The sequence below is a fragment of the Pinus tabuliformis genome, chromosome 8 (assembly GCF_031772625.1).
Source record: "Pinus tabuliformis cultivar Carrire ecotype Pingquan chromosome 8, CPIR1, whole genome shotgun sequence".
In the NCBI taxonomy this organism is placed as follows: Eukaryota; Viridiplantae; Streptophyta; class Pinopsida; order Pinales; family Pinaceae; genus Pinus; species Pinus tabuliformis.
In genome coordinates, this window is record NC_142294.1 from 1564601528 (window position 1) to 1564617543 (window position 16016).

The 16016-nt window shown below is 37.8% G+C and overlaps 1 pseudogene; it reads left to right on the top strand.

Moving 5' to 3' along the window:
- The window catches only part of LOC149241974 (alanine--glyoxylate aminotransferase 2 homolog 1, mitochondrial-like), a 38376-nt pseudogene that overhangs the window by 11205 nt on the left and 11155 nt on the right, over nt 1-16016 (top strand).

Here is a 16016-nt window from a genome sequence, read left to right on the forward strand (position 1 = left end):
GAAGTTGGATTGAAACTAGTGAAATAAATCACATAGCATCAATCATCACTTCCGGGGCTTGCACCCGATAACCAGGACTTCCCTGGAGGTCACCCATCCCAGATCACATCTAGCTCAAGCGCACTTATCTGTGGAGTTTTCCCCACAATCAAGCTCACTTAGCTTGCTACCCCATTTGCAAAACCTTAGCAAGTATTGTGCCCCATGAACCATTCAAGTAGAGTTCCCTTCACTCTTTTGAATTAAGTATTGGGGGTTTTTGTAGTGCATTATATTAGATATCATTTTTTAGGATTCAACTACATTAAGTAAGCTATTCATCTATGAGCATTTCCATGAGAGGTAGTAGTAACGGACTAATTTCTCATGATTTTTGAATTGTCCACTTAGCACTCATTACATCAGGTGATGGATTCAACTGCGTTAAGTAAACCATTCATCGATGACCATTTCCATGAGAGGTAGTCGTAACAGACTAATTTCTCATGATTTTTGAATTGTCCACTTAGCACTCATTGCATTGGGTGATGCTCACAGGGGTGAAGAAGTGGGATTGAAACTAGTGAAATAAATCACATGGCGTCAATCATCACTTCTGGGGCTTGCACCTGGTAACCAGGACTTCCCGAGAGGTCACCCATCCCAGATCGCCTCTAGCTCAAGTGCGCTTAACTGTGGAGTTTTCCCCATAATCAAGCCCTCTTAGCTTGCTACTCCATTTGCAAAACCTTAGCAAGTATTGTGCCTCATGAACCATTCAAGTAGGGTTCCCTTCACTCTTTTGAATTAAGTAATGGGAATTTTCACAGTGCATTATATTAGATATCATTTTTTGGGATTCAACTGCGTTAAGTAAATCATTCATCTATGACCATTTCCATGAGAGGTAGTCGTAACAGACTAATTTCTCATGATTTTTGAATTATCCACTTATCACTCATTGCATCGGGTAATGCTCACAGGGGTGAAGAAGTGGGATTGAAACTAGTGAAATAAATCACATAGCGTCAATCATCACTTCTGGAGCTTGCACCCGGTAACCAAGACTTCCTGGGAGGTCATCCATCCCAGATGCAATGAGTGCTAAGTGGACAATTCAAAAATCACGAGAAATTAGTCTGTTACGACTACCACTCATGGAAATGGTCATAGATGAATGACTTACTTAACATAGTTGAATCCCAAAAAATGATATCTAATATTATGCACTGCGAAAACCCCCAATACTAAATGAGAAAATTTTATTTATAAAAATGTGAATCTTTTTAAAATATAAAGATCTAGGAAAAAAAATTATATTTATATAGAATTTGACATTTTCTATATTTCATAAATATGTAAGATAAGGTTGATAATATGTTTTGATATTTTGAGTGGATTATATATATATATATATTGAATATTTGATAGATATGTAAGATAGTTCTAATAATATATCTTTTGAGTGTGTGTGTGTGTGTGTTGTTTTGAATGATCTTATGTTGTCCAACAACAGGGTAAGGGAAATATTATCCAAATATAGGCATGTAAGAGTCCTACCATTGTTTGGGGTAGTAATCATTTTTAGTGATATGTGGACCCAATCACCCAACTCTAAAGTATAGTGTGCGCTCTAGTGAGAGAGCTTTAACAAGCTATATTTTTATGTTTTTAGGAGTTTATTTGCATGTAATGTTTAATTTACTTTGCAAAAAATAAAACTATCTCAAAAGTGAGAGCAAGTTTCAACACTAAGTGAATATTAGATAGTGAAAATTTGATATATCCTAAATATTTGAAATTAATCCAAAAGAATTTAAATAGCTTAATAAAATATTTGTGTATTTCATTTAAAAAAAAAACAACACATTTTAATACTCGGTTTTATGAAGTGATTTAATAAATGAAAGCCCGTGGAAATAATTGTTTCTCACATTTACAGGGAAAGAAATACAACTGCTGACCGGCTCTCGAAAGAAGCGGCGGATCGCCCTCTAGGTGATTGGCTTATCGAGGAACACAATCCAGATGGGATGCACAGATTCTTCCATAGACCATATATTGATGGCCTCCCTCAGGGTGGCGATGCCCCCATCTAATTTTTGCTCTTCCATGATATTTATTGTATATATAGCAGTTTACAGCTCAGATGATTTTTGCACCTGTATAGCAGATATACTTTACAGATCTGTTTTTTGTATAGAGGCACCGCACTTCTTTGCGGGATACTGATCCATCGTATCTCTGTGGGAACTTATATGTAATTTTGCTTTTTGAACAGTGGTGAAAACCACACTACAGCATATGCCAATGGCATCAACAGCATGTAATTTCTTTTAATAGAAATTATGAATTTTCTTTCTTCGGAAAAAAAAAAAGCTCGTGGAAATAGAAAATAATGATGCATACAAGAGAATTATATCACATACAATATTCATTCACAGAGAAATTTGTCAAATGACTCTTAAGTCTTCAAAATATCAATCTTGTTTATATTACAATGATTTCCACCATGTTTTCCAATTTAAAAAGTCATATAAATAACTAAAAATAAAATATATGTGCTAATTGACATATATATATATATATATATATATATATATATATATATATGCGCACTAATTGACTGAAAATAGAAAATCCTTTAACTTTTGCAAAAGGATTTATTTGCATATTAAATGTAACAAGATGTCTCATTGTCTTTATGTGGATAATTTCTGCTTCATATGTTGCTAGTCTTCCTCCATATGTTGAGCAAACTATCCTGAAACTTCTATTTTCTATAAGGGATTTGCTTACCTATCTTTCTCCTCAAAGTATTTCACCTATTGATTATACTTATCATATATATGGCAAGTAAATAGGAATGTTGTTTTGTAGACCAATATGACATTGCCCCATAAACTTCAGAACATATCTTTTATTTCTTTTGTATTTGGAAGAAAATCTTGAAATTATTTCATGCATATATTTTGATACCAAATATTATGAACCATGCACCATAAAACTGATAAGAAGTCCTTTAATGCATTCCACTTTGAGGAAAAAACCTTTTTTTACAATAAATTTAATACAAATAGAAAATATGATGATCCTAAGACTAGTTCACTTTACTGTATATATTGAAGACAAAGGGTACAAATACAATCAAAGGTTCTAGATAACCTCCTAATATAACAAGTAAACTAATAATACATATTATTAAAACCGTAATATAAAGGCTAAAAAAGGCTTAAAGAAAACCTAAAGTCGACAAGTCTATATATATAGTGGTCTATAGCTAAAATAACAGAGATAAGAAGTCAATTGTCTGATAACATTTCAATTAATGTTATTGAAAATTATATCCCATTGCAACCATTTGTTGATTCAAATGTTGTATTAGTACATCCAAATAGTGAGCCAACTCATACTAGAATCCATCCTAGTCCACAAACATAAGTGAATTGAGAAAAACTACAGAGCGAAGAATTCTAGAATAATAACACAATGATGCATCTCCGTATTTTTTTGATATTTCCATTTCAATAGCAAACATAATATCTTACAATGTAGAAAATGAGGAGAATTGGCTCTGATTTATTCATGCGCCTAGGAAGCCAAGAGAAAATTTCAATGGTGGAACTATAACAACCGCTTGCCATGAGTTTCCAAAAGAAAAAATGAAGGAATAGAGCAAAATGTTCCATGTTATCACATGCATATCTAACAATGTTGATACATCATGATGCAGGAGCCCAAGAAAAGCTCATTGTATTTTAGTAGACATAGGGGTATTGTGTTTTCAAGGAAGATGGTTTTCTAAGAGTGAATTAAATGTAATTATTAATGTTTTGAGTGATTTTATTGAGAGAAGCTAGAGTAGGGAATTAATTGAATATTGTGAGGCATATTTGTAAATGTTCTCGAATATAGGAGAACATGAGAGATTTAGGATAGTTGAGAGATTGAGGGATTTGAGAATTGATTGTAAATCTTAAATTAGTAGTTAGTTCATGAATTCAGGGATTAAAGAGGAGTTAGAAAGTTAGATAATTAGCTAGTTAAGCTAGAGTGTGGGATTTAAACCTACGAGCAGAGTGTGAAACAGAGGCCACTAACATTGAAGATCGGGCTGAAGAGAGTATGTAAATATTGGTTTATTAATATATACAACTCAATTCTGAGTTCGAAAGTTGTTCAAGTGATTGCACGATAAATTCAATGTGAGCCAGAGTTCTGTGCAATAAATATATACAGGTAGAGTCGAGGTGGAGCACAGAGGAGAAGATCAAGCCAGAAGTTCGTAATGGATCTTTGAATCCATTGAAGGATCAAGAAATGATTTTGGATGATATCGATCAAAGGAGTATGAGAGGTTAAGCCAAGAGGAGTCGCGCAGTGGAAACAACGAAGAACGGGAACCTTTGAAGAAAAACCCGGAAACCATAGAAACCTAAAGAAACGACGTTAAATCTAAGTGAAGCGGAAGGACAAAGAAATGAAGTTTCAGCAAACCGTAGCCGTTAGATCTTTGTGATTTGTTAGTTTTAGTATTTGCATACTTCCATCAGGGATCAAAATTCACTCTTTGTATTTTCATTTTAGGAGTCCCATTCTGAAAATTTTACATCATTCCATTAGGTCATGATATACTGATCCACTGATGGTTATTTTTCAGAAAATCTTTCCCTCATAGACTATACTTGCTGATCCTTCTTCAGATTGTCTTCAGTTAGGGTTTCATAATTAATCTATAGTTCATTTCATTAGGTCATAGGGCATGATTTCATTAGGTCTAGGGTTTCATCACCAAGGTCAAGAAATTGATTTCAAAGTGTAAATAAAGGTCACCAAGGGTATGTCGATGATCAATAAATCAAGCATGATGGCTTGTAAGTCGTAGCTACTAAAATTATTATATTTTAAACCTAATGTAATTTTCACCTCAAAAAACATCTTTTTGAGGTGAAAACGGAGTATTTTAGTTTATTTGTATTTCATATGTAATTTTAAGTTCCTATATGTAATAATTGATCTTAGCTACACCAGAGCATTTCTCCTTGCTGCAAGACCAAAAAACACTGCAAAATTCAAGTCAAATTGAGCATTTATCCACCTGCAAAGATACAAGAAGAAAAGGCATTAAAACAGAGTTTTGAAAAAGAACTAGAAACATTGAAAAAGTGGGTTTTTCAAGTGAAAAAATCAAAATCTTCTTCTATTTAAACCCTCATACTTCATTTTCAAATTCATTATCTTCATTTGCCAAGCAAGAAAGTGAAAGGGAGAAGAAATAAAGTCGATGTTTGAGTGAGTTTGAGTGAAAAATTTCGGCGTTGCGCTTTTGGCAGAGAGGCATTGTGCTTTTGGTCGAGACAGGCTGGCGTTGCACTTTTGGAGGCAGGCACTGCGCTTTTCACCCAGCGCTACGCTTTTCCTCGATTTTTCTAGAACAAATATGAACGGGCATTGCGTTTTTGTCATGGCATTGTGCTTCTGAGCGAAGGTATTGCGCTTTTCCCAGAGGTGACTAAAAGCCTCCAAATCTTCCAGCAGGCCACAAATTTGTTTGCTCTCCCTTATTACAGGTAAGTACATGTCCTTCATCTTGGTTTTGGGTTGCTAAATCTAAGTTACAAGCATCATTGGTCATTTGTAATCTTGAAACCCTAAAATTCTCCCTAATTCTACCTAAACCCTAACTCCTTCCTACTCTCAACACCCAGCCCTACAGTCTTGAAATCACCCTGTCCCTTTCCCCCTTTCTTACTTTTCCTTTACATTCCCTTTTGTCTCTCTTCCCCAAGAGCTCAAGGCATAAAACCCTTCTTCTCATTTCCATTCATTTCCTAGTTGAAAGCCCATTTTCCATCCCATCATTTCTCATTTCCACACACCTCAACCTTGCAAACATGGACCTGGAAGACCAAGACTATGAGGAGGAGAACACAACCAATGATACCTCAGCTGATGGAGCCATGCAACCAAGAAAACCACACAAGGGAGGTAGGATTATTAGAGAAGAGCCATCAAACCTTAGGGAATTGCAAGCCTCAGAGTTGGCTGTCACATGCTTCAGGTACCTTGGCTGCTATGAATTCTGTGAACAGGTTGAGAGAGTGCAATATCACCTGGAGCTCACTAGGCTTTTTGCAGCACATCTTCATGACAACAAGGTGACTCTTGCTGGGGTAACTTTCACCATTTCATCTTCTATTATTGCAGATGCTACTAGGATTCCTAATGTAGGGGAGAAGTGGTTCAAGTGCCAGGATCTAGATGAGTACTATTATGAACCTTATATCAAACCCCAGTACAGAAATCAGGTGAAGAGACTATTTCCTTTCAAGTTTCTTGAGAACAAGTATGTCCCCATGATGAAAATCATCATGAAGTATTTCACTTGTGAGGGTCGGTTCTCCAAGCTGTATACTTATCATATCAGGCTCCTTATGCATTTTACCATAGTGAGGATGTTAAACATCCCTTATTACTTATTCAGGAGTATTCAGAAGATGGCTTTTATTTCCAAAGGAAGCCTTACCCTCAGCAGATGAGCAGCCTTTATCATTACTCCCTAATCAAGATCATTGTGCTTCATCATCTCAGTCTCCTTAACATCCCTTGGGAGACCTTCATTTCTCATGAGATCTTCAGGGGTCCTCAAATTCCTCCACCAGTGCCTCAAGAAGTAGGAGGACCTTCTAGCCCAGTTAAAACAGATGAGGAGGCCAAGGAGACAAGAACTACTGAGGTGCCCGTTTTCATGACATATCAGAGGGGCACTAGGAGATTATTTGCAGCAGATAGGCAAGTGTTTTCTCCATGGGATGTGGAAGGGGCCTTGCCTTCTTCATCAACTCATAGGCAAATGCTAACTCCACAAGATGTGGAAGGGGCTTTGCCTTCTTCTTCAGCACAACAGGTACAGGTGCAGCAGCTGCACAAAGGAAAGGAAAAGATGCCGGATGATGATGAGGAGGAAAGAGATTTTGACTTGACTGAGCATGATGAGCCAGAGTAGTGTTATACTCATCATGGAGTTGATATCATTGACTTAGAGGCTCAGGACGAAGAAACCATCAAAGCTATCATCATACGGGAAAGGGAAGCTCAAGTGCAAACTTTAGCGAACAATATGGAGAGGGCCAAATATGTCATCACATATTTGGAGCAAGAAAACAAGTAATTGACTGACAAACAAGTCCTCGTGGAGCTAGAAATGCTCAAGATGAAACGACAAAGTGGCAAAGAGGCACAAGTCACTTTGACCCCTATTGAGCAGGAGATTGAAAATGATAGGGAAACTTGGCTTGAGAGAGTCAACTTGCACCTTGAGAAGCTGTTACAGAAGGCCAACAGAGACAATCAGATGATTAGACACATGGCTTATCATTACAAGACCCGAAACAAGATTTGCAATATGAGGGTCAAGAGAATGAAAGATAGGCTAAGGCAGGCCTTGAAAGGCAAGAAAGAGGAGGATAGACTTAGAATGTTGGCTGAAGCCTCCTTGGCTCATCAAAGCACATGACGATGGTGATTCACACCAATTTTGGGCAAGTTTTAAACAATTTTTTTCAATTGCAATTTTCAATTTCATTACACAGAAAAACTGCCTAAAAGCGCAGCGCCACCGGCGCTATGCTTTTCATAGGGGAACCCATTGAAGAAATGGCTTGCATTTTTGGATTCAGAATGATGAGGACATGCACCCTAGCAAGTTTCAAAAGTTTTGGGGCAGAACTGGTCCACCAAAAGGTCAAAAAACACCCTAAAAATGACCTTTCTGCCACTTTTTGGACACACAGAAGTAGTCTTGGGAGAATTAATTTTTGAGGGGTCAAATGAGATCCAAATGTAGAAATTACATGTGTTCTAGAAAGTATACTTTAATACCTTTCCAATGAGCTATCATGGGCTCAATTTGGATGCCGGAAAAGTCTCCAAAAGGGACCTGAAAGTGGCGCTGTGCTTTTGGCAGTTTTGCTGAGGGTTGCTATTTTTCCAGTTTTTTTACTGTAATCATGGATTCTCTTTCATGGGTGAAAATTTACCATTGTAAATTATGAATTGGCATGTAATTATGATAGATAAATAGTAATAGAGGGTAGATTCATTGCTTTAGGAGTTAGTTTGAGCTCAAATGAATCAATTTTTCACTTTCAGAGGCAAGTTGTTGATGATGCCTATATTCCTGTTTCTTGTTCAACATCAGTTAGATTAGCTCCTCATCTTGGGGATTCGACCCTTGAGGATGGGAGGAGGTTGAAATAATGTCTATATCTTCTTCTTCTTTCTCTTTGTAAGAGGTTGGACTCAGTTGGATGCTCAGAGCTTGATTGTACATCATTGTAAGCAGTTTGGCAAGGAGATTAATAAGATTTGCAGCTATTTTTATGGGATCCCTGTGGTATGGAGTTTTAGTACAATTTCTTATTTTGTGATCATTTTTTTACATGTTTTATGTATGCCATCATTCATTTCATTGCTTCTAGTTGAATGTTTTCAAGTTTGATAGGTAGAATCCATTGTATCAGTGCTCTGCCCTAGGAAATCATTCAACATTTCATGTTTTCTACTATTTAAGAAGGATCCATGGTTGTTACATGCCCTTCTTAGCTCCTCATTAGTCTTAAACACCTCACACCATCAAGCCTAAAGTGTTAAAGCCTATGCCTACCTTGCCCCATGGAACACCCTGCATTTCTGACCTAATTTCCCAGACCTAATCTGCCCATCTCCTCTTGATTCGAAAAACACCAACAAAAATCCAATCAAAACCTTCGAGCTAATATACCTAGCCTAAAATCCTTTACCTGATCCAGTCATCTTGACTGAGATCCTTATGGAGAGAGCCCTCTCCCAGCCTAGTAGGGCTAGCTACTTGGCTAAGCTTGGTTTGTGGTTACCCTGGCATTGCCTCCCTTTAGCCTGAGGTCAATCTAGGTGATAACATAGTGGCGACCATACTAGGGACGAAAGACTAATCACCCCGGTAATATCTTTCATGTAAATTCTTGAACTTTGGATGATGAGTTTTAGAATTTACTAGGCTGAAATAGAAAGTTGTAAAGCAATATAGAAAACTTCGAAATTTGAGCACACTGGCTTCGAGAAAGTACACTAGGGCCAATCCTGATCCCAATCCCACCCCAGTAGTGGATAATCCTAATTTGATTTCAAGAAGACTCAAAAGACAAGAAATTTCAGTTAGCTTGACCCCTTCGATTAAAGTAGATTCCTACTTGGATGAGTGGTTGTTCTTAGAAGATCTCTCTTTTGATTTGTCGTTTGACCTTTCTCTGTTTAGGACCAAATCTGAAAGTGCACTTGACAATATAGTTCTAGACCCAGAATTTATTGCAGATCTCGAAATTCAAAAGGCAAACCGGTCAATTGATGAATATATCCTAAATTCTCCTCAATCATCCATCACCGCTACTAAGATCCCTGAGCTTTCTGAATCGGCATCCACTACCCTCAGTTCATCATTATTCCCATCAATCTCTAAAGTTCATTCCCAACTTCAGTTTATACCTACCCTTCCCCTTCAACCTATCATATCCTATCAAACACCTATTACCCCTACTTCAACCTCAACCACTCCAATAAACCCTAATGGTCCAACTGTTGTTTCAAATCCACCTCGACTCATGGATGCTTGATATGCACCCCTTGTTTTACCTCAGAATCTTGGTGATATGCCCGCTGATTACCAAAGTAAAATGCCTCTTTTTGATGCCACTCAAAACATTACAGCTTAGCAACATGTTGATAGAATGATTGACTTCTTTGACCTTCATGAGGTAAGGATAGAAAATGTGACTATGATATTTTTTGTTCAAAGCTTTGGAGGTGAAGTTCAAAAATGGTTCAGAGCTTTACTCGCAGCCTCTATCACCACTTTGCCAGTCCTGCATAGGCAATTCCTGGATCAGTGGGAGGTAAAGAAGAACCCTCTCCAAATTTTGTCTGAGTATGAAAATATCAAAAGGAATGCTGGTGAAAGTGTGCAAGATTATTGCGTGAGGTTTAATGCAATATATAATGCTATTCCAGCCAACATTAAACCAGTAGAGGGGTTAGCCTTGCTCAAGTTTCCAGAAGGTTTCGATTTTGATATGGCATATTAGTTATGGGAACATGATCCCACCACACTAGAAGAAATGCAAAAGAACACTGTAAGTGTAGAAGCAAATCCGTTGGCCAAAAGAGAAAGAATAAGATCTGAAAAGAGAGTGACCATAAAAAAGGAAGCATCTTCTTCATATGCTAAGATGGATACTTTGATCCGAACAGTGGAGAAGATGGTTGACCGGATGACCATTACAGATAGACTTGAACCACTAATCAGGAATCCAAATTTTAGAGGACAGCAACAACCCCAATTCTAGATCAAGCAGAGAGAACAAAAGGCACTGGACCAACTAGCACAACAACAATAGATCAAAACTCCTTTGCAGCAGAATTATATTAAGGGAATGGAAGCAGAAGATGATGATGATGATCCAGTAATTGAAGCAAACCATTTTTCACTGCCGACGGTATGCCCATTTTTATGATGAAAGATGAAGAATATGCAGAGGTTCCAGACATTCAAAGGGATGAAGATTACATATTAGCAAATGATGCATTTTTGGAGGTTGATTCTAATGATTATCAGTGAGGTTATATGAATGCTTTGACAGCACAGCAGAGGTAGTATTCTTTGAGAAGCAGAGATGTGCCGATCAATCCCATTCAGAAAAGAAAGGAGTTGCAATCAAAGAATGACTCCTAAAAAATTTAGAAGAAAGGGAAAGAGCCTGCTGATCCGAGTTCCAGAAAAGTACCATCTGCAAATAGCATTGCAAACGAGAAGAATAATCAGTAAAGTGCAGCAAAAGAGCAAGTAGAGAAGAAGGACCTTACTGTCAAATAGGTAGAAAAAGTTTCATCCTTTAGTTTAGAAAATGAAATTGCTAAATTAAAAGTGCCCATTCCCTTGACTGAGCTGGTAAAGAATGGCAATTATAAATACTAGGTGTCTAGAATTCTGCAAATAGACCCTTTGTCAGATATGGTAAATGTTGAAGATGATCATCCTGAACTCATTTTTGGTCCAACCATAGAAGGTTAGTCTGAAGATAGTGAAGTTCCTCCTTTTTATCTGAGTCTTAGACTGCATGAGTACATTCTCCATAATGCCATGTTTGATTCCAGAGCTTCTTATAATTTGATGCCTAAAGCCATTATGGAGAAGTTGGGCCTGGATATTACCCGAAAATACCATGATTTGTACTCCTTTGACTCTGGTAGATTTAATTGCATTGGTCTTTTCAAATATTTGGTACTGTCTTTAGAACAGATCCCAGCCAAAAATGTTTTGATGGATGTAGTTGTTGCTGATATCCCACCGCAATTCGGTATGATTTTGTCTAGATCGTGGGGTGCTAAACTCAAGGGAACTTTACAGCTTTACTTCTCTTATGCTACCATTCCTGTTTTCGGTCAATTGAGAAAGTTATACCGGGAGAAGAAAATGAAATACATGATCACCAGCAAAGAGAAGCCACTCAATCATCCAATAAATGTTGTACATACTGATTTAGAATCATTTGTTTTGTATTCTGATAGTGGATTAAATGATGTAAATATTCAAATTGTAGAAGTAGATAATGTACCAGAAATTTCAGAGAATTTTAGGGAAGTCCTTAATCAGGAAAAAGAGAAAGTAGCAAGTTCTTCTGAGCAGTAGAAGGTCAGTGAAGAGCAGAAAAATGAAGTAATTAGTCAAGGTAAGGAAGTGAAGGAAATAGAATTTCAGCATCTAGAAGATGAAGCCGGCCTTTGGAGCATGGATTTTGATGGTGCCGTGGGTAAGGACGGTGCCGGTATAGGAATTTGGATTCGCAACCCTACTTTCTAGCCTACCAAAGTCCCAAGTAATGTTAGAGTATGTTCTTACAAGTTGGCTTTTGATTGCTCTAACAATGAAGCGGAGTATGAGGCTTTGATTACAGGTCTTAAAATTTTGAAGAAATTGAATGCAAAAAGGATTTCTGTCTATGGTGATTCAGAGCTCGTGATCAAACAGGTAAAGGGAGAGTATCAAGCAAAGCATCTGTGGATGAGAGCCTATAGAAATGCAGTTCTAGATATTTTGAGAATGTTTCCTGAATATACCTTGACAGCAGTACCCCGGACTCAAAACATTATTGCAGATTCGCTCGCCACTGCTACAAGCAATTTGAAGATCCCAATGAACTCCAACAACAAGTTTGAAATTCATGTCAAACACCGGCCTGCTGTTCCGGATAATTTAAGGTATCGGAAAGTGTTTTGGGATGATAATGAAATCAATGCCTTTTTATAGAATGAAGGAAAGTTCAAGGATGCTTCCATTAATGATGATCATGATACTGATGAACAAGAGTTTGAGGTGAATCAGATGGAGGTATTACAGCTGAAGGATAACATTATTCCTAGAGGTCTCATACCTTTAGAGGAGATTTTTGATCAAGATGATGTTGCAAGAAAGCCGAGCTTGGTTCCTACTAACAAAGGAGTTGAGGATGTCAATCTCGGAACAGTTGACAAGCCCAAGCTTGTAAAGCTATCAAAAGCATTGTCTCCCGATGTAAAGGCCCAATATGTTAGATTTCTTTTTGAATTTTTTGATGTGTTTGCATGGGATTATTCAGATTTGAAGGTGTATGACAAAGATATAATTCAGCATACCATTCCTATCAAGCCGTATCAAAAGCCTTTCAGACAGAAGTTGAGAAGGATCAATCCAAAGCTGCTGCCATCCATCGAAAAAGAGGTAAATAGATTGTTCAAAGCTGGCATCATTGTTCCAATCAGATTTTTTGATTGGATTTCGAATTTGGTCTCAGTATGAAAGAAGACTAGAGAAATAAGGTTGTGCATAGATTTCTGGAACCTCAACAAAGTATCCTTAAAGGATAACTATCCACTTCCAAAGATGGACCATATTCTGCAAAGAGTAGTTGGAGCATCACGGATGTCACTACTCGATGGTTACTCAGGCTATAATCAGATCTTGGTGCATGAAAAAGACCAAGACAAAACTGCCTTCACAACACCTTGGGGAACTTTTCAGTATGCCAAAATTCCATTCGGATTGAAGAATGTCGGAGCCACTTTTCAACGAGTGATGGACATCGCTTTTGCTAATGAGAAGGATGTTTTCTTAGTTGTTTATTTAGATGATTTGACAGTATTTTCTGGTTCTGATGATGAACACTTGCACCACTTAAGGATTGTCTTTCAGAGATGTAGAAAGTTCGGGATTTCTCTCAACCCCAAGAAAAGTCTTTTTGCCATGGATGAGGGTAAACTCCTTGGTCATATCATTTCTAAAGACGGTATCCACATTGATCCTTCAAGGGTGGAGGAAATTCAACATATAGATTTTCCGTGCAACAAAAAAGAGATTCAGGCTTTCAATGGTAAGATGAAAACAAGAAATTGACTGACAAACAAGTCCTCATGGAGCTAGAAATGCTCAAGATGAAATGACAAAGTGGTAAAGAAGCATAAGTCATTTTGACCCCTATTGAGCAGGAGATTGAAATTATAGGGAAACTTGGCTTGAGAGAGTCAACTTGCACCTTGAGAGGTTGTTACAAAAGGCCAACAGAGACAATCAGATGATTAGACACATGGCTTATCATTACAGGACCCGAAACAAGATTTGCAATATGAGGGTCAAGAGAATGAACGATAGGCTAAGGCGGGCCTTGAAAGGCAAGAAAGAGGAGGGTAGACTTAGAATGCTAGTTGAAGCCTCCTTGGCTCATCAAAGCACATGATGGTGGTGCTTCACACCAATTTTGGGCAAGTTTTAAACTAATTTTGTCATTTGCAATTTTGAATTTCATTACACAGAAAAATTGCCTCGCTTTTCCTAGGGACACCCAGTGAAGAAATGGCTTGTATTTTTGGATTTAGAATGATGAGGACATGCACCCTAGCAAGTTTCATAGTTTTGGGGCAGAATTGGTCCACCAAAAGGTCAAAAAACACCCTAAAAATGACCTTTCTGCCACTTTTTGGACACAAAGAAGTAGTCTTGGGAGAATCAAGTTTTGAGGGGTCAAATGAGCTCCAAATGTAGAAATTCCAGGTGTTCTGGAAATTAGAATTGAAGAAATTTCCATTGAGCTATCATGGGCTCTGTTTGGATGCTAGAAAATTCTCCAAAAGGGACCTGAAAGTGGCGCCGCACTTTTGGCCAGTGGCACTGCGCTTTTGGCAATTTTGCTCAGGGTTGTTATTTTTCCAGTTTTTTTACTGCAATCATGTATTCTCTCTCATGAGGGATGATTTACCATTGTAAATGATGACTTGGCATGTAATTATGATACATAAATAGTAATAGAGGGTAGATTCATTGCTTTAGGAGTTAGTTTGAGCTCAAATGAATCAATTTTTCACTTTTAGAGGCAAGTTGTTGATGATGCCTATATTCCTGTTTCTTGTTTAGTATCAGTTAGATTAGCTCCTCATCTTGGGGATTCGACACCTAAGGATGGGAGGAGGTTGAAATCGTGTCTATATCTTCTTATTCTTTCTCTTTGTAAGAGGTTGGACTCAGTTGGATGCTCAGAGCTTGATTGTAAATCATTGTAAGCAGTTTGGCAAGGAGATTAATAAGATTTGCAGCTATTTTTATGGGATCCCTGTGGTATGGAGTTTTAGTATAGTTTCTTCTTTTGTGATCATTTTTTTACATGTTTTATGTATGCCATCATCCATTTCATTGATTCTAGTTAAATGTTTTCAAGTTTGATAGGTAGAATCCATTATATCAGTGCTCTGCCCTGGGAAATCATTCAACATTCCATGTTTTCTACTATTTAAGAAGATCCATGATTATTACATGCCCTTCTTAGCTCCTCATCAGTCTTAAACACCTCACACCATCAATCCTAACGTGCTAAAGCCTATGCCTACCTTTCCCCATAGAACACCCTGCATTTCTGACCTAATTTCCCAGACCTAATCTGCCTAGCTCCTCCTGATCTGGCAAACACCAACAAAAATCCAATCAAAACCTTCGAGCTACTATACCTAGCCTAAAATCCTTTACCTAATCCAGTCATCTTGACTGAGATCCTTACAGAGATAGCCCTCTCCCGACCTAGTAGGATCAACGACCAAGATTAAATCGTGCAGCATAATCGTCTCAGTCGTCAATGGTATAACATCTACGATCATCAGGCGTAAACTGACTGAATGTTAACCAAAAGGCACAGACCCGAACTTTATTAGGTTGGGAGTTTATAATTCCCATTGGGTCCAAAAGGGTGTTAAGTGTCGCGCTTGTTGTCAACCTGAAATTATTGTGGACCGTTGGATCTGCTAAGCGCAAATCAACGATAGAGAACCGTCAAAGCAACTTTGGTGATTGGGAAGATAAAGATCGTCGGATCGAAGGGAGGATCAACGGTGGAGATTTATTGGGATCGCAATGTTTCAATGATAAGTGAATTAACCTTGGAACTTAGGTGGAAGCGATATGCGATCAGCGATGTGATCGGATCGCAATATTTTATGGGAATAGACCTTGGCTTTAATACATGCGACATGCGATTATGCAAAGGGCCGATGAGAGCAGACCCGATAGAGTTATATGGCATGGTTAATGTGATTTGAAATCCGGAAAGTTATGCGTTATCACATATCAGAGGAGATGGGGGAACACATGTTAATGTGACCCGCGGAGGAGAGATTTCCAATTGCGATAAAGGCGTGCATCGGGAAACATGCAGAGGCCATACCAAAGGCGGAAAGGTATGTATTGAGTTAAATTCCTTTGTAAATGGTTATTAAAGGATTTAGCGTGGATATAAGGGATTTCATATATAAGTCCATTATTATCACAAAGGATAAAGGGTTTATGGGTTAATCGTATATAGCCAATGTTAAAAAGGGGAAGGCTATACATATGCGCATAAAGTTAATGAGGGCTTAGAGGGCTTTGAAATAGTCCCGATTATAAATGGATGAAGGTTATAAGGTTTTATAAAGTCCTGATAGTCCCG